Below are 23,447 nucleotides of genomic sequence, written 5' to 3'. Positions count from 1 at the left end.
ACTTTGCTTGTTTTCCCTTGAATCCCACTCCCACTTGCTATGTCTGACAACGCACCACTATACACAGATGATTACATTAAAAAGATCCTAGAGGGCCCCTCACTCTTCAATAGCTCAGATGAAACCCCTAGTAGCACTAACACTACTCTCGCTGAGAATTTAGAAAAACAAAAAAAGAAATGTGTCCACCTTGAATTAATGATACGTATGCTTACTGAGTATCCCAAAGCAAATATAATTCCCGTTGGCCTACAGGTTAAGAATATCCCCGGTGTATTCACTGATAACCCCAAATATATTACTAATTTCAGCTACGTAGGCACAACGTGCACCAGACACTGGATGGTGCTGGGGATTGACATTGCTACAGAAGAACTTAAAAAGCGCACTGTAATAATCAACGATATCGAGAAAGAGATTAAAGAGAACAATTTACCCGACGCCAAAAAGTTATTAGAATAAATTTAAAAAAACTGTGGACGAGTTCCACAGACTTGAACAAAATAAAAAATCCAACAAAGTAAAGAAGGATATAAAATCGTTCTCTCAGGAACAATCCTACCCTTACTTGAATAAAGACTTCTATACTAACAGGACCTATAACAATCCCCACAACTCCAGACCCTGGGGTCGTTTTAATAGAAGGAACAATTTGGTTGGTTTCTCGGACACCTCAGCAGAGTCCTCAGACAGCTCTGACGCAGGAGAGGGCACCAGTACCAATTTAAGAAACCCCAACACCCATTTTTTCGGGCGAGGCCAATCAGAACCACCAAAGCGAGGGCGTGTCAAACAAAAACCACGATGGCAGAACTCCCCGGGTGAACACCAGACACGCCAGAAATTCTACAAGTGGTAACATTTGACTGACTGACTAAAATGCTTATAAAGCGCACGAATGCCGCGGCGTCTTGGCGCTGTGAGATACAGAGGAGAAAGAAAGCAGTGGAGCAGTTAAGTTTGGGTAATAAGCCAGGTCTTTAGGCCCTTCCTGAAGCTCATTTTAGATTTTTGGGCGCGTAATACTGGAGGTAGCGAGTTCCATATTTTAGCCGCCTGGTAGGAGAATTACTTTCCTCCCCATCGGGCTCTGTTTATTCTGGGCTGGCAGACTAGGTCATGATTGGCTGACCTCAGCGTTCGAGAGGGTACATAGCGGGGCAGTAGATTGGTGAAATCGTCGGGTCCCTTACCATGTAGGGACCTATGTACCAAGCAAAGAGCCTTGAATTGAATACGGCGCCTGACCGGGAGCCAGTGAAGCTCCCGAATGGCTTTGGATGTGGGGTGGCGTTTGGGGAGGTTCAGCAGCGCCCTGGCCGCCGCATTCTGGATTGCCTGCAGTTTGGACAGTTGTTTTTCTCCTGCTCCCAAATAGAGGGAGTTACAGTAATCAATCCGGGACATTACAAGGGCTTCCATCACCGTCTTTCTTAACATGATCGGGATGTAGGGTAAAACTTTTCTGAGCACCTTGATACTGTAGAAACAGGTCGATGTCACCTGATTGACCTGGGCTTTACACGAAAGATCTTTATCTAATAGGAAACCAAGGTTCCTGACCTTGTCTACAGGGAGAGGGCAGGATACTGCTTCGGGAGGCCACCATAGATCACTCCAGATAGATGGTTTATGACCGAACTCTATGATTTCGTTTTTATCCGTGTTAAGTCTAAGAAAATTGTGGCTCATCCAGTTCTTCACCCCGGTAAGGCAGTTTCTAAAGCGTTCCGCCGTGGCTTCGATTGACTGTGAAATTGACACTATGATTTGAGTGTCATCGGCGTAAGACACCAGTTGTAGGTCAAAGGATCTGATCAAGGCTGCTAAAGGGGTGACATATAGGTTAAATAATGTAGGCGACAATGCCGATCCTTGCGGGACCCCACCCGGAAGGGAAAATTCTGTAGATTGCAATCCATTCCAGATCACTTGGTGAGTTCGGGCGCCCAGAAAAGAGGTGATAAGGGCCAGAGCAGTGCCGGTGGATCCTAGGGTGGTTAGTCTTTTTAGCAGGACAGAGTGGTTTACAGTGTCGAAGGCCGCTGTGAGGTCTAATAATATCAGGGCCGACCGACAACCCTCGTCCATGGTCTTACGTATTTTTTCGGTGGCCATGATAAGAGCTGATTCAGTGGAATGAAGGGGTCTAAAACCATGCTGTGACGGATCCAGCAGCTTCTTTTCATCCACATGTCTCATAATTTCCTGATTCATGGCTTTTTCCAGGATTTTAGCGGGTAGGGGCAGGCAGGAAATGGGACGGTAGTGTTTGGGTTCATAGGGATCAAGGGTGTCCTTCTTAAGAATAGGTCTGATGCAGGCCATCTTCCAGCTTTTGGGGAATTCACCTTGATGAATAATTTTATCAAGCAGGGAAGTCAGGACATTTGCGATGCTGTCAGGGATCGAATGCAGTACATAGGGGGGGCAGGGATCCAAGGGGGAGCCAGATTTCATCTGAATGAGTAGATCGGATACTTGCTTCTTCTCTAGTAAAGAAAAACTAGAGAAGCAGGAGGTGGTCGGAGTGGACTGTCCGACATCACTGGTGGATACGTCGGATACCATGGTGCTGAGATCATCATATACCATTTGTACTTTAGTTTGAAAAAAAGTGGCAATTCCAGTAACAAAGCTCTGATCTGAACTGAAGACTGTGTCCCGGGGGCTTTTGACTAAATGGGCTACAGTTTTGAATAGTTCCCTGGAAGAGTTAGAGGAGTTTTGAATTTTATCTGTAAAATAGGTAGCTTTGGCCTGTACAATTAATTATTTGTTTATACTCATGTAGGACTTTTATGTATTCCAGTTTGTTTTCCTGACTGTAGTCTGAGCGCCATATCCGCTCCACTCGTCGACATTTAATCTTGATTGCTTTCACCTCTGCCGTGTACCAGTGAGCGGTGGCGGACCGTTTTCGTTTTTTTTTTGCTTCTATTGGGACCAGTTCATTGACTGCCTCAGTGATCCAATTGCTGAAGTTAGTTGCCCAGTCCTCGCTATTTCCACATTCAAAGTTCGGGGGGTTTCTGGCCAATGTTTTGGCTAAGGCGTTAGATTCAAGCTTTTTCCAGGGACGGGTTATTTCGGGAGGTATGTAATTTCTACGCTGATTTACAAGGTTTTTCAGTTACAAGTTAAAAAAGATAGCCTTATGGTCCGACCATGGTACAGAGAGAATAGACGTAATCTTAATGTGGTTACTGTTGGTAAAGATCCCGTCAAGGGTATGTCCTGCTGAGTGAGTGGGCCTGTCAACTAGCTTCTTCATGTCGAAGATGAGGAGATTATCAAGAAGAGTGGCTGAGTCCGAGTCGTTATTCTCCTCAAGATGATAGTTAAAATCACCCAGAATAGTACAGGTAACTGAGTCAAACGTTGTTTCTAAAAAGGTGTGTAATGCTTTGGTGAAAGGACCTCTCGGGCCGGGGGGGCGATACACAACCAGTCCCTCGAAGATCAGGCAGTTATTCTCTTTAATCTTAAAGGTCATAGCTTCGGCCTCTAGGTCTTGTTGGGGGCATATATGTAATTTGAGGTGCGATCTATAAATTATCGCAATACCTCCACCCATAGATCCAGTTCTATTTGTGCATTCCACAGAGTAACCTTCGGGAGTGGCGGTGTTCCAATCAGGACCAGAGGCATATGATGCCCAGGTTTCTGTAAGGAACATAAGGTCAGTGTTGTGATCAGTGATCAACGCTTCAATTTCATGTTTATGCTTCGGCATGGACCTTACGTTCAGTAGTATACATTTGAGAGATCTGTTGTTATTTCTCATTGTTTTTGAGCAGTTGTCCTGATTAGTAGTCTGTGGCTGGTTGGTTAAAGCAGTATACACTTTTTTAGCTGGAGGTGGGCCAGCCAGATTAGGTGAAAAGGTTGGAGGGTTGGTTAGTACTTGAAAGCCACAGGAGGGACATGTGGGGGTCATACAAGTGTCGCCGAAGTCAACGCTTCTCGGGTGATCGCAGCAGCGCTAGTCCAGCCTGCATAGATCAAATTTAGAGTATCGCAAGCCGTGAGAACGGGCATAGCTTCTGGCACTAGGCGCGGGTCCGGCGCGGACGGGCGCAGACGGGCTTGCCTTAGGCGCGCCCGCTGCGCCCGTCCACTGCACGTCCGGTAAAAGGACATATTTTATAGGGGAAGTGACGGGGAAAAGAGGGGGGCGTGGCCGCCCTTAGTGGGCGTGGACTTGGGAATCCCCGTGAATGGCGGCAGGGGTAGATTGTATGCCGCGGCAGCGATAAATCCGCTGCGCGGGAAAGAAAAGGGTAAGTGCACAGTACAGTTTTTAAGTGCCCAGGGAGTGCAATTTAGATTTAAAAACACAAATTTTTCACAACAATCATTAAAAGTTTCCTGCGATCGGTCTCCCGGCTTCCGCCTCAGGAGAAACTGTATCTGCGTCGCGCTTGCAATCAGCGCGTTAAGTAGACGGTGGTAAGGGGGCGTGGCCTTGGGAATCCCCGTGAATGGCGTCAGGGGTAGATTGTATGCCGCGGCAGCGATAAATCCGCTGCGCGGGAAAGAAGAGGGTAAGTGAACAGTACAGTTTTTAAGTGCCCAGGGAGTGCAATTTAGATTTAAAAACACAAATTTTTCACAACAATCATTAAAAGTTTCCTGCGATCGGTCTCCTGGCTTCCGCCTCAGGAGAAACTGTATCTGCGTCGCGCTTGCAATCAGCGCGTTAAGTAGACGGTGGTAAGGGGGCGTGGCCGCCCTTAGTGGGCGTGGCCTTGGGAATCCCCGTGAATGGCGTCAGGGGTAGATTGTATGCCGCGGCAGTGATAAATCCGCTGCGCGGGAAAGAAGAGGGTAAGTGCACAGTACAGTTTTTAAGTGCCCAGGGAGTGCAATTTAGATTTAAATACACAAATTTTTCACAACAATCATTAAAAGTTTCCTGCGATCGGTCTCCCGGCTTCCGCCTCAGGAGAAACTGTATCTGCATCGCGCTTGCAATCAGCGCGTTAAGTAGACGGTGGTAAGGGGGCGTGGCCGACCTTAGTGGGCGTGGCCTTGGGAATCCCCGTGAATGGCGTCAGGGGTAGATTGTATGCCGCGGCAGCGATAAATCCGCTGCGCGGGAAAGAAGAGGGTAAGTGCACAGTACAGTTTTTAAGTGCCCAGGGAGTGCAATTTAGATTTAAAAACACACATTTTTCACAACAATCATTAAAAGTTTCCTGCGATCGGTCTCCCGGCTTCCGCCTCAGGAGAAATTGTATCTCAATATCAATAATGGAAACCAACAACCTTACCATTCCCATTTTCAATCTCTCCACACACCTACTATCCGAACATGATTTGTCAATATTGTGTAAAGGACTCACTTTTGTCCCCACTTCCTACCCCAATTTTCTTGATTTACAAACGGAACTACTACGCTTCTTCCACAAGATAAGATTACACAGTTATTTTTTGCAGAACCCTTGCCCCACTAAAACCTCTAACACACCATTACGCCCTCCATCCAACTTCTCACCTACCTCTAATATGATCCCCAGTGAGATCATCACTTTTGAGAAACTGGTCCTTAAAGAGGTTAGGGAGCTTGAAAATACACACCAATACATTCCCTACAACATCACTAGAGCAGAAAAGACTGCCATCACTACCCTACGCCAGAATGAAAACCTTGTGATTAAACCGGCCGACAAGGGCGGAGGCATAGTACTCCAAGAGATTATCACATATAGGGATGAAATAAACTACCAATTGGCTAATACAGACCATTATTGCAAATTACCTACCAACCCCAATAAAGAACTCCAAACTTTGATTCTGCAGGATACCAATGTTGGCATAGAGCAGGGCTTCCTTCGCAAACATGAACATCGTTATCTCAATATCAAATCAGCACGGACCCCAGTGATTTACACCTTGCCCAAAGTGCACAAAAATCTGGATAGACCTCCTGGCCACACTATTGTCTCAGGTTCTGGGTCTATTTTAGAGCCTCTGGGCCAATATGTAGAGTTTTTCATTAGAGACTTTGTACCACTCACTGACTGTTACATACGTGACAGCATGTCAATGATAAATATGGTTGAGAACCACCCATTTGCCCCCACAGATGAGTCCCTGTACACGAATATTCCTCTGATAGACTCTCTACTTGTGATGGAAACTGTCTTTAACAAACACCCACAACCCCATCCAGTTCCTACTGACTTCATACTTCAACTCCTAGAGATTTGTATAACCAGGAATTTTTTCGTATTCGAGGACCAATTTTACCAACATGTTAAAGGTACTTCAATGGGGGAAGTTTTTGCCCCAAATCTAGCTATACTGTATATGGGCTCCTTGGAGGTGAACCACATTCTGTCTGCCACCAACCCCTTCCATACTGGTATTAAACAGTGGAAGAGGTATATAGACGACATTTTCATGATTTGGCAGGACACTGAACAAACCCTAGAGCCTTTCCTACACTGGCTTAATAACAATTGTGGCGGCTTAAAATTCACATTGACACGGGATAAACAATCGATCCCATTCCTTGACCTTAACATCACACATAGAGAGGGTGTACTAATCACCAGTCTATTCGGCAAACCCACAGAACGCAACACCCTATTACGGTATGACAGCCATCACCCCAGGGCGTTACGTGACTCACTACCGTATTCCCAGTTCCTACGAATTAGAAGGAATTGCTCCTTGAAGGAGGATTACTTCCACGAGGCAAAGCTACTATGCAACAAACTTAGCAGTAGAGGTTATTCCCGGAGATTGGTCCGTAATGCCATGAAACGTGCTTGGTACTGCCCACATGAGGTCCTGCTTGAAACCAAAACAAGACCATGCCAAAATCGTTTGGTCTGTGTCACTACCTTCTCCCCAGTCTCTAACCCTGTATGTAAATCCATTCTAAAACACTGGAATGTACTAAATGCAGGCACTCTGAATCTAGAACGCCCTATGTTTGCAGTTAGGAAAAGCAAAAATATCAAAGATCACCTGGTCCGTGCAGCCTTACCCATCAAAAAATCTCCCTGTACCCTCAATGATCACTGGGGGCTCCAACCCCTCACAGGACACGCGAAATGTGGAAATTGTACGGCATGTGATTTTACAATTGAAGGCAAAGAGTTTTGTTTTGAGAATATCCGTTGTAAATTAAAAACATTTACCAACTGTAACACATGCAATGTTGTATATGCGATCCTTTGTCCTTGCAACAGAATCTATATCGGACAGACTACCCAAAAAACACGCATTTGCATCTGCCAACACCAGAGCAGAATATGATGCAAGACACCCAATGCACCTCTGGTGGAACATTACACTGAAAATGGCCATTCCGAGGACGATATTCGCTGGACTATTATAGCTGTGGTCAAACTCCCGCCAAGGGGAGGTGACATTGGCAAACATCTAAACAAAGAAGAACTCAAATGGATCTTGAATACCAACAGTTTACAGACAGGATTGAATCGCCTTGAGGACTGGACCAGTCTTATCTAAATTCAAGGACTGAACTTGGTCTACCCCCTCGCAGATTTTTTCATGTAATTCTCTTTCATAGGTTTTTTAGCCTACAATTTTGTTGAAAAGGTTTTTAGCCATTATTACTTTGTCACGGAATTATGTCACCCATTCTTCTTTTCTGTCCTCCCACCCGCCTTCACCCTTTCTTCATCACACTCATTTCAAGTCTTCCTACACTCACTCTATGGAACTCACCCCACTCCAATATGGCCACCGTTTCCATCCTCCAGGCCCTTCTTCACTTTCTGATAAACTTCCATCACATGACTCTACCGACCTATCAGGGCACTTCTCTCACTACTTGAAGCAGAGCCTTAGTCACCTTTCCCTCCGCTATCCCGGATGCTGACCCCCTGAGCAGCACGGCGCATTCATCGACTATTGGTAGGCACGCCTCCACAGCGCTCTTTTAGCTCCTCAATTCACAGTTGCTGTCAGCCGAATTGACCCCATGTCAATTCCTTCCAGGTCATTACGCCGTCCGAGCACAAGCCTGTGGCTCCACTCCTGTGAATCCCTCCAATTTCTTTACTTGAGATGAGTCCCTGTCCTGTGCATCCGCCACACTACATGACCTCTCTCCGGTATAAACTAACACCGACATTGCTTTCAGGCCATCACGCTGCCATCGCAAAGTCGTATTACACACAGCCCCTCCTGAAGTGCTCCCTGAAGTGCCCCTTGGTCCTCGACCTGCCAGTACCGCATATCTGCGATGGCCGGTAAGCATCATCGCACACACTTTCTTCCTCGCACTCCCGCTTCCTCACCGCCGCTAATTCTGGGTACTCCCCCACTCCCGTAGGAGCCCCTACCGAGCCCGGACGTTCCCGCATCCGGTGTTGTCACACCCACAGTCTCGTGGTAGGCCCTTCTGACTCCCCGAAGTAAGGATCTTTCTGTGCCTATCTTATTTCATCCTCTACCATGGCAACCCCGTCCGCTGCGCACGGCGCTTATCTCTGAGCCCCTATCCTCTTGCTGCTACATTCCCTTGTCTGCCAAGCACGGCGATCATCCTAGAGTTCCTACCTTTTCACTACGGCATCCTCTTGTCCTTTTTAAATCACACAGTCACTGCGCCGTGTTTTTATGCTTAAATATGGTCTAATACCCGCACCAGAACCTTTCTCCTCACTCACTGCGATGTTCTTGATCAATTTCTCTCTTTTTCTCCTCCACGTATCCACTGCGCCGCAATTTTCTTGTTTATTAAAATGCCAGTTTACTACCATAAAAGCTCATACTGCTGAATGTATTGATACCCTATCGACATGACACGATTGTTTTGACCAAGCGTTAAATGTATGCAGTCACGCTAACTCCAAGACTTATTATCTCACTCAGTCACTTACTCCTTCTCACTGCACCACATGATTCATTATTACCACTGTTTTTTACCAATGCGTCTTGATAATTCTTTGAAGCTAACAATTTTTGTTCAGAGTAGCTTGTGTTCTCTCGAGGCTGTATACCGATGATATACACCCCCCCTAATTTTCTCCTTATGTCTTCTTCCTCCCTTTTCTTGACCTATGTCTAATTTACAGTTATCTTAGGCACTTCTATACAGGCATGCTAATATAATGTCCTGAATATGATCCACGCATTGCTCACTTGGATCGAAATGTCGTCGACACCTTAAAACGCCTCATGCACTAAATGTGATGTCATTATTAACTGTGTAGAGATGTTACTTGCCATTTGTTTCTTAAAATTCATACTACTTGTCAAAACAAACCGTAAGCGTTGCCTGAGCCTCGCTTAAATGTTCTCCCTATTTTATGTTTGTATGTTTGTGTAGTAGGATGCAGGCTTGTGTCCCACTTTTCAGTATTTGTGTTTGTTCATATCCAGAAAACTTGCTGATAAATTAAATATTGAACCTCTGTCCGGCTGGATAAGTTAACCAATACAGCACTGATTGGGTCTGTATTCATTTGTTACTTCCTATCCCTACCTCCCTAGGGACCATAGTAGCACGAAATTATCATATTTACAATGTGGCGCTAAGCCACTTTGCGTGGCCTAATGCTGCATTGTAAATATCGTGACCTTTCATACAGTTTCCTGCGTCAAATGGGCATGCAATGGGTGTTGCTGTGGGCGTACTCCTGCAACACCCATTGCTTTTTGACACTGCCCCAGATTTATAAGGATGTGTAACTCTGAGGCAGTGCCAAAAACTAACACCATTCAAAAGGCGGTGCTACAGTAGGTCAACGAAGAGAAATACTTTTATTTCTCCTTGTTTTTTGCTCTTTCTATGTGTGCTGCATTATGCAGCACACATAGAAGGAGAAAATTGGCATTAATGAATGTTTATGAGCAGGAAGGGTCGCCCTTCCTGCACATAAACAATCAACCCTGCAACACAGGTACCTTTGCACCATGGCGCAGAGGTATGCACAGGGATATCCTATATTCTTATACAGCGGATCCCTGCATTTTTTAAATGGCGCAGCTCGGCGCAGCAGATTTGCTTGTAGCACTGTGCTGCGTAATTTCATTGTAAATATACCCCATTGTTTTAAAAAAGCAGCAACAATCCATTTAATAGACACAGCCTGTGTAATTTCGAAATACTGGTTTGCAAACAGATATATGTACATCAGGCACATAGGTGCATATTAGCAACGGCCAGCGATAGTTATCGCTGGCCATGCTTAGCGATAATTATATTATCGCAGGCTATCTCTGGTATTTATCGCCCTGGTAGCACATTATTAACAACGCGTTACTCCAGGGCGATACAAATTCCAGAGATAGTGATGTTATCGCCCTTTTGCAGGGAACATCGCTGGTTTTCCAGCTATGTTCCCTGCAACAGGGCGATAACCTTGCTGATACGACCCACAGGGTCATATCAGCATAATCCACCCTCTATGTTAGGGATGGCTAAGTCAGGATTTTAGCAGACGTTAGGTTTTGGCGAAAACTGCAGTTTTCACCAAAATCTAATGTGTGCTAAAATCATGTGGGCTGCCTTGTAAATATCGCAATGTAAACATCAGCGATATTTGCAAGGTAGTCCATCCTGGGTACGCCCAGTAACGCCCACTTTGCATCTCATTGGAGATGCAAAGTGAAGCGTTGGGAAAAATGGTGCTAACATGCAATTCTGCATGTTAGCACCCTCTTGTAAATAGGGCGCTGGTTTTATCTCTGCTTTTTTGGCTTTGTAAGCCAAAAAAGCGGAGATAAAGCCCTGGTAAATATGCCCCCTAGCTCTTTAGCCAATTTGCGATAAAAAAATTCTGAAAAATCCACTGTTTTATCACCATTTTTCAAAGTCGTCTTAATAACTCCTGGAGTGGTTAAGACATGCCTAGCACACCACTGTATTACTTCAGTATTTCATCAGTGATCTTTAGAACCTCTGAATGTTTAGTCAATCTATGTAAAAAGTGTGTTGCAGAAGTCACCATTCAGCAATGATTTTATTAAAAATGTCTCTGGACTAAATCCCCAAACCCTCAACTCTCACTAAAATAAATAGGCTTTCTGTCATTGTTTGCTCATATGTCCCTATTCAAGGCAGTTATTTACCTTCCACTATTTTGAAAATTCGCTAGCCGTTATTGCTTGGAGGCAAGTCTGCTGCTAGAATAGAACAGTAGGTAGTGCACAGGGTGGCAGTAGGTGTGAAATGTGGAAGTTCATGGGCATAGCCATGGGCGGCACCCTCCTAGGAAATAGTATGAGTCCTGGCACATATTATTTACAATTAAGCACTACGCTAACTGGTTCTCTGCTATCATCTACTGCTAAGTCTCTATGTACCATTTCAAGTACTTGTTATACAGCGGTAAACAGCAACTATGACAACAGCCGTAGCACAAGTTGCCTTTACAACGCAGTCGAAACAATAAATGCATCTTAACCACGCATTCTGTTACCACGCATATCATTACAACAACATGCCTTAGGTAAAGTTTTGTTGGAATTTAAAGTCCAATGCTTTCTCTACTGTAGTACGGACCGGAGTTGGAATAGTAAATTATACTGTTCCAAAGTCCAGCACTTTCCCTAAGGCAAGTCACTGTAAAGACCTGCGCAGTAAAGGAATGTGTGGTTAATATGCTTTGGTTGTTCCGATCGCATTGTTAAGGAACGTGTGGTTTCGGAAGGCGTGGCTGTGTCATACAACCCAGTGGCGTAGCTAGTCCTTTGGACGCCCGAGACGGTCCCTGCGTATCCCACTGAAGGAAGAGACCCGATTAGGGCCACCCAGGTCACTCGCGACCACGTCTCAGCCTTCCATACAAATGAAGAGTCGTCAGACAGTCGAAAATACAAACCAAAGTTATTTATTAGTATGCGCTCGAGCAGAGTCCGATATGACCAGCCTCCTTAGATAAGTGCCGAGGAACTGACCCCCCCGCCCACAAGGTAAAGTCATATATACATTTCCAACACCCCTAAGACTGCCCAGACTGGAATTTTCCAGCCTGGTCACTGATGAACAAAGCAGGGACAGAAAGATGAGGTACCATCCTGAGACTGGGTACACGCTATATTAGTTTCAAGGTTACTCTGCTGATGCTCGTCTTTCTGAGAGTGGGAGCAGACCTACCCACGGGGAAAGACATGCAGTTACAGAATAATCTCTTCATTAGTGCAGCGAAGCTCAACCTTAAATGATAAAGAGAAACAAAGTTGTGGACAGCCTGCATCATCATGGTTGAAGACTTAGCATCATGTTCTGGGGCCTTTGATGTGGGTGTTAACACAGTAAGTACAGCAGGCAGGAAGGCAATTGATGCACAGGCAACAAGTGAAAATGACACCTGCAATCACTACCAGAAAGATAAGAATCTTCCAACCCCAGGATGCTTTTAAACCCCAGAACCAACCAGAAAGAGTCCAGGTACCATTCTCTTGGTGAATGTCGGATGCAAGCCTGTGCAAATTCTGTATTGCAGCGTATACATTAGGAGCGTGGTCCGGTAAGTATACACAGCAACTGCTGCCGATGACGCTGCAGGCCCCTCCCCGATCAGCAAGGATGACGTCTAAAACCATCCTGTTCTGAAGAGCAACGATCCTTGTTGCCTGGAGCTCAGCTGTAATATTTGTCAGAATTCCAGCCGTGGAATTAATGACCCCTTCCACCACCCTGGTGAGGCAACGGATATTAATGCTATTGGACATAGGGCCCCAAAAGGGAATGATATGCTTCACAGCATCAGTGAACTGCAGTAGAGTGGTATCTGTGTGATCTATGTCTTCTGTATTGATAACCCTTCTAATACGGGAAAGATGGACACTCCTGCGCAGCAATCGGAGATCTCTATGGTAGTTGGATGGTGCTATATACACCGGGGGAAGGAGGAAAGAGAGGTAACATATGCCTGACCACCCCCTAAGAAGCCACACATAAGCCTGGGACCCACAAACAAAATAAACATTATGGGGGGAAGCAAAGGTGGGCTACTTGTTGTGCTCAACACATAAGTATAATTGCAATTACTCTTTCCCACTTTAACATTCCCAAGGCCTCAAACACATAAACTAGCTGTTGTGTTAATTACTGGCACTGGCATTGCTTCATCCTGAGTAATATTGTGCATCTGGAAAGACTTAAAATATTCAGTGACATTAAACCCCTGGAAATAAAACATTTAATTTCGAAGCCATATTATTTTTTTTTGTTCTCATATACGTTCATACAGGCTGTTGGGGACAAGGTATAAGGGGCCCCTTGTTCTCCTGGAGTAAACCCTTGGTGAACACGTATGTATTCTAACACAGTATCATAATCAGCATATGTCATATTCATGGCATCAGAAAGGAAATGAGTATACACCATGGTAAACAGTTGAAACCAGACCTCGCAACTCCTGAGATAGGAAAATGGCATGGACAGTAATATATCGTTCTTATGTGTCACGGAAGGGAGCAGTCCACAAATCCAACAATTAGTAGCATTTGATGTATCCTGTCCCTGGTGGAGCATTTGCAAGAAAACATTATCCACATAAGTTTTTCTGTGCTCACCCTTGTGAGGGGCGAAAGTAACAAACATGTGCTCAGGGAGAACGGGTGTTGTGTCAATCAAAGAGTGCACAGGATATTTCTCCTCAAGGAACCACACTATTCCAAGTACTGTTATCAGAAAGATCAGGACAATTACTACGAAAACTATTTTACTCCTAGTAGACCAACTGGACCAACCAGACCCAGCCTGCTCGAAACACGGGGCTGCAAAGGGCTATTCTTCCTCCATAATGGGGCGACCAAATGGTGAATTTTTAAACCAGAGGAAAGGACATGCAATGGAGCCAATGACGAGGAAACAAGAGAGGGGCAAATGTCCCCAGCGTCCGTCAGAGCCTCTCTGGTAGACTCCTATTGTTCATCAAGTGTTGGCGCTGTTGAGCACCGGCGGTGGAGCTAGGCGATCTTAGCTCTTTGAAGAAATCCCACGTCGCACAGGATGAGGAACTCCTTTTCCCAGGGGAGCACACTCGAGCAATCCTGTCCAATGTCCGAACAATGCATCAATCACCTCTCCCTATTCTACTGTGGCCTGACTTGTTGAGCCCATCCCTGATAATCTGACTTTTCCTTTGGTGCACTGTTCCACCGCCGGGGGCTCAAATTGTACCGAGCGACCCCAAGGACAGAGGGGTCTGCAAACAGGGCCACAGACACAGAGGGGCCAATGCACTTGTGCTCAAGCACAGATGGGCCAGCAGGCTGGGGCTCCTGGATGGCCTTGATCTGAGGTGGCACTGCCTAGTTCAATACTGCATAGTTTTCCTCCTCCGTTTGTGCCCACATCAGTCGAGCATCCGAGAAAGGAACAAAACAGGGCACCTGCTCAGTTTCAGAGTCGCCAACTCCCTCAAGCACCCATTGGTTGTAGGGTAAAGGGAGGGGCACCTTTTTGCAATGCTGTGAATGGATCCAATTCTTCCTGCCGGCCACCTTTATAGCTGAGCGGGTAGCGAGGAGGACCTGTGTGGGACCCGCGTGGCTCCAAACTGCCTTTCCACTGGAAATGCTTCGTCAATACACAGTCCCCAGGCAGGATATCATGGCCTGGCCCCTCGGGAGCTGGTGGGAGGACATTGTGGATCTGTTGGTGAATAGAATGCAAGGATATTCACTGTTGGAGAATCTGTGAGGACGCCCCAGACATTTGCCGGGCGTCCGAACACAAACTCATACTATGACATTCCTGTCCTAGAGTGAGTCATGGGCTAGCGGTAAAGCATCTGGCCACTGCAATCCTGTGCTCTCTCGAATCTTTAACAATTTCAGTTTGAGAGTACCATTGTACTTCTCAACCAGGCCTGCTGACTGGGGGTGATTTACAGCATGACATTTCTGCTTGATGTGCACGCCATTGCACACCAGCTGGGTAACCTTTGAATTGAAGTGACTTCCGTTATCACTCCAAATCAAACGGGGAAAACCAAAACGTGGGAAGAAACTCCTTTAGGAGTACCTTCGCCGTTGCGATGTCTGTGTTCTCTTTAGTGGGGTAAGCCTCAACCCATTTACTGAATGCACAAACAACTACTAACACATATTTCAGATTGTTGACTCGTTCCATTTAAATAAAATCCATCTGAAGGACCTGAAAGGGAAGGAAGGCGGAGCAAAATTACCAGGAGGTGGGCGGGTGCCTTTTCCAGGGTTGTACATCATGCATATCATACAGTACTTTACCAAGTGAGCAGCAACCTTGGGAATATTGTTATTCTGCCATACAGGATCTATAATTTACAGATACCCTACGCACTGATGTGGGCTAGTCCGTGCACCATAGAGTTCACAGGAAGGACATATGCGTCTGGTAACATCCATCTCTGCTTTCCTGACTTATCCATCCAACACCCATCCTCATCTAAACGTGCTGTACTTTCCTGCCATACTGCTAACTCCTCAATCGTTGCCTCACTCTGAATTTCTTTCACATTGTTTAGAGCAGGGGTCTCTAACCCTTTCTGCAGTAAGAGCTACTTATGTTCAATGGAAAGCATCCCGAGCTACTAATATTAGTGACGTAACAGTGACCACCCCATCGAAGATTGTTAGCAGTGATCACATCAGTACATGAGGCAGGGTTTCCAGCACTAATGTAAAACAAGCATTTCCAACGCAATAGATCTTGCATATGCATGAGTTTAAGCTAGTGGCATTGTAAATGACAATGCCTTTAATTCATCTGTTTAGAAAACAAACACATAAATGAAAGGCATTGTAATTTACAATGTAAATAGTTTAAACTTTCGACCTCGGAGGGGTGGGAGGGGTGAGATGGTATTGGGCATGGCAAGGGAGTTCCTGGAGTACAGAGTACTAACCAATGCCAGACGCACGCCGCCTTTATGTGCAAAATGCGCGCCTCCCCACTCCATGCATGCGGCCCCCATGGGCTCGTACTCCAATAAACAAAAAAGATGGTGGCCGCTATAGATAAAGTGGATCGCCATGGCAAAGTAAATAAAGAAAGGAACGCGGCTACTCGAGTTAAAGCGGTCCACACTGCCAAAAAATGTTAATATAGATTAAAAGGTGCAAGCTGCTTTTGTAAATATGACGCGGCCACCATTACTAAACAAGCTGGATTTTTAAACATGACGTGTCCGCATTACTAAAAAGATATAAAAACAGGTGCCATGTTGCTTTAGAGGAAAGGATGCCATGGGTGGAACAGGAGAGATCATTCAAGAACCCGAAGGCATACTGACTGTCAGTATAAATATTAACAGCCAGTCCCTTGCTCAATTCACAGGCTCTGATAAGGGCGACTAACCCAGCTGCCTGAGCTGACTGATAGGGAACTTGTGATGTCTCAACTACCATATGCAGTGTAGTAAGCGCATATGCGGCGGTGGTGGTGCCACCTGGTAATTTAAAACAAGAGCCATCGCCATATAGTTCCCCTTGGCGGTCAGTTAAGGGAACATCAATCAGGTCTACCCATCCCTTCGTCTCTTCCGTCTGAAAAAGACAATCATCTGCTTCTATTTCTTCACTCTCAGAAGGGAGGGGCAGTTACATGGCAGGGTTCAGAGTGGCACATCTTTTGATCGTGATAAGGGGGGCAAAGAGAGTTAGCTCATAACCAGTAAGACGTGCACTGGTGAGGTGCTGTGTCTTTGTTTTATTCAAAAGGGTATCCACAACATGGGGGACCATAACTGTTAGGTCAGTGTCAAGTACGAGCCCAGCTGATTGCCTTATAGAGATGGCCACAGCCGCGACCGCTCTTAGACAGCTCGGGAGGGCTCTTGCGACAGGGTCAAGCAAAGCAGAAAAATAAGCACACGGCTGTTGCTTACCTCCAAAGGCCTGTGTTAAAACAGAGAGCGCACAACCATCCATCTCTTGTACATACATCATGAACGGCTTCCCATAGTCAGGCGTGCCAAGCACAGGAGCAGAGCAAAGCGTAACTTTTATTTGCTCAAATGACTGCTGAGATTCAGGCGTCCAAGGCAGGGGTTTATTCACATCTTTAGTGGTTAGCTCGAGCAGAGGTTTTGTTAGTAACAAATAACTAGGGATCCAATGTCAACAGTAGGAAGTAATGCCAATAAAAGCGCGCACATCCCTCTGGGTTTTAGGGATAGGCATTTTAACAATGACGCTAATGCACTCAGGGGTCAATCTCTTACCCTCCTTCGACAGTAGGTGACCTAAATAGGTGACCTCCTGTCGACAATATTGAAATTTAGAAAGGGACACTTTATGTCCATGGTTAGCTAAATGTAGCAACAACTTAACAGTACTGTCTTTGCATCCCTGTTCAGTATCAGAAGCGATCAGCATGTCGTCCACATACTGAAGCAATACATTACCTGGGGCAAGCGTGAGAGAGTCCAATTGAGCCTGTAGAGCCTGGCTATATATACTACCGCTTTCAGTACAGCCCTGAGGAGCACAACAGAATCTGAAGCTCCTCCCAGCCTGGGCCTCCCTTGACTGTATCCGATCCCTTCCTCTCCAAACCCACTGCTATCAACTGCGGAGTACTCCAAGGATCATCGCTCAGCTCCACGCTCTTCAACATTTTCATGGCCCCCCTCGCTGCCATCGTCAGCATGGGCTCAGCATTGTATCCTATGCCCGATGACACCCAGCTCATCATCACACTCACGAAGAATCCCGAGACACAAGACTCTGCTTCCAGGAAGGAATGAAGAACGTGGCAGCCGGATCAATCAATCAGTCATTTGTAAAGCGCAATACATACCCGCAAGGGTCTCAAGGCGCTGGGGGGGGGCGCTACTGATCGAACAGCCAGGTCTTGGGCATCCTCCTGAAGGTCAGCAGGTCTTGGGTCTGTCGTAGGCTCAGTGGGAGGGTGTTCCATGTCTTGGCGGCGAGGTGGGAGAAGGATCTCCCGCCGGTGGTTGTTCTCCGGATGTGCGGGACGGTGGCGAGTGAGAGGTCGGCGGAGCATAGCTGGCGGTTGGGGATGTAGAAGGAGAGCCATCTGTTGAGGTAGGCTGGGCCGGTCTTGAGGAGTGCCTTGTGTGCGTGGATGAGGAGCTTGAAGGATATTCTCTTGCTGACGGGGAGCCAGTGCAGGTCTCTCAGGTGGGGGGTGATTTGGCCGTGGCGTGGTAAGTCGAGGATCAGTCATGCTGAGGCGTTTTGGATGCTTTGTAGTCGTTTGATGAGCTTGGTCGGGGCTCCCACATAGAGGGCGTTTCCGTAGTCGAGTCTGCTGCTGACGAGGGCCTGGGTGACTGTCTTTCTTGTATCTATCGGGATCCATCTGTAGATCTTGCGGAGCATGCAGAGGGTGTTGAAGCAGGAGGAGGAGACAGTGTTGACCTGCTTGGTCATTGAGAGCGTTGATTTGAGGATGATTCCCAGGTTGCGTGCATGGTCGGTGGGTGTCGGGGCTGCTCCCAGTGCCGTCGGCCACCAGGAGTCATCCCAGGCTGAAGGGTTGGAGCCGAGGATGAGGACCTCCGTCTTGTCTGAGTTCAGCTTCAGACGGCTGGTCTTCATCCAGTCGGCGACGGCCTTCATTCCTTCATGGAGGTTGGCTTTGGCGGTGATAGGGTCCTTGGTGAGGGAGAGGATCAGTTGAGTGTCGTCGGTGTAGGAGATTCTGTTGAGGTTGTGCTGTCGGGCAATGTGTGCGAGTGGGGCCATGTAAATGTTGAACGTGTGGGGCTGAGGGAGGATCCCTGGGGTATGCCGCAGATGATCTCGGAGGCTTTGGACCGGAATGGGGGAGGCGGACGCTCTGGGTTCTGCCGGAGAGGAAGGCGGTGGTCCATTCCAGAGCCTTGTCTCGGATCCCAGATGGAAGACAGTTGTTTGAAGCTTAACTCAGAAAAGACCGAGCTCCTCATCCCTGGACCCTGCACCTCCGCCTGGGATGACACCTGGTGGCTCTTCGCCCTCGGGAATCCACCCACTCCTACAGACCATGCACAAAACCTCGGCATCATTCTCGACTCCTCCCTCTCCATAAACCGCCAGATCAACGCCGTTGCTTCCACCAGTTTCAACTGCCTGTGCATCCTTCGCAAGACCTTCAAATGGATCCCCCCCCCGACTGCAGAAAGACTGTCACCTACGTGCTCATAACCAGCAGACTGGACCACGGAAACGCCCTATATGCCGGAATCAACAGAGCTCTACTACACAAACTCCTAACCATCCAGAATGCGCTGCCAGACTCGTCCTCGGGACTCCGCATCACAAACACATGACCCAACACCTACAAGACCTCCACTGGCGCCCTGTCGAGAAGAGGGTCACATTCAAACTCCTCACCCATGCCTACAAACCCCTCAATGTTGGACTCAAATACCTCAACGAGAGAGTATCCTTCCACATACCTAAGAGGAACCTCCGCTCTGCCGACCTCTTCCTGGCATTGGTCCCCCACATCCGCAGAAACAAAACAGGAGGGAGAGTCTTCTCCTACATCGCAGCCAAGACCTGGAACGACCTCCCCGTGAACATCAGACGCTCCCTGACCCTGCACACATTCAGAAAGGACCTCATGACCTGGCTCTTCGACTGATTCAGAGCTGCCCCCCCTCCCCTGCCCCCCCTAGCGCCTCGAGACCCTCACGGGCGAGTAGTGCGCTTTATAATCCCCTGATTGATTGATTGATTGATTGATTGATTGATTGGGTAAAACCGAACGGATAGCGACTATCAGGGTGAATTGGGATACTAAAGAAGGCATTTTTCAAATCAACGACAGAGAAGAGTTTGGCAGAAGAGGGGATCATTGTCAGAATGGCAGTAATGTCGGGGACCACCGGGAACTGAGGGACCACTATTTTATTAACCGAGCGCAAATCAATCACAAAATGATAAACATCTGGGTGATCATCAGAGGAGCCAGAAGGTGCCCTTTTAAGAATGGGAAGAATAGGGCTATAACACACATTCATAGTTGTCTCCTCAACAACTCCTGACTCAATCAAGTCCTGTATAATCCGCAACAAAGCTCGCTCTCCTGCTTATGGTATTTCGTACTGAGGAATACGGGGCAAAATGGCATTGTCATTAACTTTAATGGAAATTGGGGGAATTTGCAGTAGTCCTCCATCCGTGTCACCTGATGCCCACAAAGTGGGCGGTACAGTCTTAAGCTCAGCAGGAAGGGGTGCATCTTTGGACAGACACTGCTTAGAGCTAATCACATTCAGTCCCATTGTCATATAAACACCGTCTGGAGAACAAAAAATGGCCGCATGCAACTTCTTTAATAAATCCAAGCCCATTAGATTTTCTCCACAACTTGACGTCAAAAAGAACTGTGAATCTACAGTAAAAAGACCGATAGTCATAGCAAGAGGTTTTGAAATGGAGCTTACAACCGGTACGCCAGAAAATCCTACCGAAACATTATTTTGGCCAGACAGAGCTGCCCCGGGGACCAGCGAATGAGAAACAGAGCTGTTCATTGCACCTGTGTCCACTAAGAATTTCTTAACTGAGCCTTGCAAATCTGTGGTGACATAAGGACTGCGTTGATCTACAGGTATATGGACTGGTCCCTCACCCTATCCCTGGCTGTCCTAGCTGTGAGACATCCCTGTCACCTCGTCCAGATCATAATCATTGTGGTAATACTGTCTCCCTCGAGGGTCATCAAAATATTTCTGGTCAGAGCGACCCTGAAATGTCCCATCTCCCGAACCCCAGCCTGATCGTTTGCTCCACGGCCCCGACCACAAGAAACTCTTCCTCTGGGTGCCACAACTTTCTGCAATAACACCGGAAACTCGCTACGCCAGGGCCCCTCTTTCTTACAATACACACACTGATTTGATCTGACAGGCGCAGTGCTCCTACTAGTATGGGGAAGTTGCCGGGCTGGACCAGCTCCACGTCCTCTACCGCTACCCCTAGATGCCTGCTGTAACAACACCTTCGTCTTCAACTTCTGATGCTTCTTTTCCACCTTCTCCTCATTTTCCCTGTGTTCATAATACTGTGCCATACTCAATTTTACAGAAGGGGAGGAGATCATCCAAGTGCTCTCTGAAGCCTGCAACCAAGCTGTAATCTCTGGGAGCAGGTTCGTAACAAATCTATTGACGAACAACCGGACACCCCCTTCTACTGACAAATCTTGTCCACTGAAATCCAAAAACACACCCTCGAACCGTGTGAAAAAATCAGACACACTTTCATCTTTCTTCTGACGGCATGCTGCTAACTTGTCCCAATATACCTGTGGGAGGGATGGGCGGAAAAAGAATCGAGGAGGTCTTATGCATGAATCAATGATGGCGTAATTTATTGAGCTTTAACAAAAAAGTATAATAAGGGCAATAATGGTAAGCAGGATTGGTGGGTAATTTTCTTGCTTCACTCTTCCCGTCTTCCAGTCTTCCCGGTGGGTTCTTTCTCTCCAGGTGAGTGGTGTTTGCGTCCCCCGAGTACCGAGAGGAAAACAAAAGAAGAGAGGGTTTGCGGTGAGTATTCGGGTTCTTCAAAGGCCCACATGAAAGAGGGAAGACCGCCACCAAGAGAAAAGGGGTTGAAACACCTTTGTGTACACACTGGTTGAACGTGCAGGGGTAAAACAGGACGGGGCACTCCCCTTCATACTCTAAATAAGCAAGAATTGCTCATCTAAAACTCCGGTAACCTCTTCTGTACTGGCCACTGCGTTGGAACAGGGTTTCTTGGCGTAAGGGACGAATAAGATAAAATAAACAAAAAAAAACAATACTTCCCCAGCACGCCGGACCTGTCTTGTCCCAAATCGGGCAGTAGTTTGTTTTTGTCGGTTTTCTATGCACTTCAGAATGCGGGCTTGCTCTGGCGTCCCTCACGTTTAAGCCTTCCCTCTTCCCTTCCCTTCGTATGGTGTTTCAATGGGGACAAGCAACAAACATCCAAAAGAAAAAGAAAACAACTGGGGGGGGGGAAACAAACACAATCCCTTCTTTCATCGCCCTCCCTGCCCCTCTCCCCGGTTCACATACCGCGGAAGCCGTAACTCTCCAGAGTTACGGTGGCATGCAGGCGTCCTCAGGGGGCGTCCACCATTCCTCCGTCCAGGCGTCTGGTTCCGTGTCTTCTCCCTCCAAGTTGTTGAGGTTTCGTCTGTCGGTCCTCCGTTCCTCTCTGTGACGCTCCTCTTCTCCTCCCACGGTTCTGTCCTCTACTTCCTGCTTCAGGAATTCTTCCTCCTCGTCATGTTCTGGCGTCTGCCTTTTAGGGACTTGTCCCGCCTCTCGGGCCACTCCTGATTGGTCCTCCTCCTTTCCGGGCCGTCCCTCTTCCTGTGTGTAAGAGGAATTGGGGTTAGTTAACCCTTGGATGTCTAAAGATGTCGGATCGGCTTGTTTACGGTGTTCTGGGATGGCGAGGTCAGTGATTCCGCTAGGGACGACTGCGGCCTCCTCCTCACATCCCCCTACCCTAACTTTCTTGCTAGAAAGAAAAGGGTCTAGTGGGTATCTGGACAGGTAGTCTGCATTGGCTTGGTCTTTCCCTTTTCTGTGTTGAATTTGGAACCGATATGGTTGCAGAGTAAGAAACCATCGTAGTATCCTGTCATTATGCCCTTTGTTTCTGGCCAGCCATTCTAGCGGGGCATGGTCGGTATACAATGTGAACTCCCGCCCTTCTAGGTAATACCTAAGGGATTCTACTGCCCACTTTATAGCGAGGGCCTCTTTCTCAATGACTGTGTATCGTTTTGCCTTTGGAAATAGTTTCATGCTTATGAAAAGAACGGGTCTTTCGTTTCCTTGGCAGTCGGTTTGGGATAGTACGGCACCAAGGCCAGTATCTAATGCATCTGTTTGTAATATAAAGGGCTGAGAATAGTCGGGACTCATAAGAACCGGCCTTGATGTAAGGGCTTGTTTTAATTTAAGGAATGCCTGTTTCAAGAACTGGGTGGGGTGGCTTAATTCTCTTTCGGTTTTCCTATTCTTTTGCAGGAGATCCGTTAAGGGGGCTGCTAGTTGGGAAAAGTTAGGAATAAACCGTCTATAATACCCTAGTATCCCAAGGAATGCTCTTAGCGCTTTTTTGTCTGAGGGAATGGGATCGATGTGATGGCCTCTATCTTTTCTTCTTGTGGTTTAATATATCCTTCCCCTAGGAGGTATCCTAAGTACTTCACGGATCGAGCTGCCAACCTACTCTTAGCGGGGTTTATGGTAAGTCCACTATCTCGCAGGGCTTGTACGACCTTGGTCAAATGGGTTAGGTGTTCTTCCCATGATGAACTGTGAATGACAATATCATCAATATAGGCTGCAGCGAACATATTACAGGGCTTCAACACTTGATTCATTAATCGCTGAAAAGTGGCAGGAGCCCCATGAAGACCGAAGGGAAGAACGGTAAAGTGGTATAGTCCGCTGGGAGTAGAAAAGGCTGTTTTCTGGCGGTCTTGTAGCCTAAGGGGCACCTGCCAGTAACCTTTGCAGAGGTCTAGAGTACAAATGTAACAAGCAGTGCCTAAT

This window comes from Triturus cristatus, chromosome 7 (genome assembly GCF_964204655.1).
Source record: "Triturus cristatus chromosome 7, aTriCri1.1, whole genome shotgun sequence".
In the NCBI taxonomy this organism is placed as follows: Eukaryota; Metazoa; Chordata; class Amphibia; order Caudata; family Salamandridae; genus Triturus; species Triturus cristatus.
Note: the sequence above shows the minus strand (reverse complement) of the source record.